Below are 294 nucleotides of genomic sequence, written 5' to 3'. Positions count from 1 at the left end.
ACTCCAGCCTGGGGGACGAGAGTGAGAATTTGTCTCAAAAAAAAAAAAAAGAGAGAATAGCAATATGTGTTTACTATGCGGATTAAGTGAAAGAGCCTTTGTGCCTTTGCTTTTCATACTTGATGAATTACGTTGCTTTCTTTCCCCAGTGAGAACTAGTTTTGTTTTGTTTTTTCTGTTTTTCTCTTGTGTTCCTTTCCACTTCCTTCCTCCTCCAGTCTTTGCTCTCTACAATTCATCCCACACTGCTGTCAGGGCATCCTTGTGACATACAGTAGTCCCTGCTGTCCCCAG

The sequence above is a fragment of the Mandrillus leucophaeus genome, unplaced genomic scaffold (genome assembly GCF_000951045.1).
Source record: "Mandrillus leucophaeus isolate KB7577 unplaced genomic scaffold, Mleu.le_1.0 Scaffold245, whole genome shotgun sequence".
NCBI lineage: Eukaryota > Metazoa > Chordata > Mammalia > Primates > Cercopithecidae > Mandrillus > Mandrillus leucophaeus.
This window is presented reverse-complemented; position numbering follows the sequence as displayed.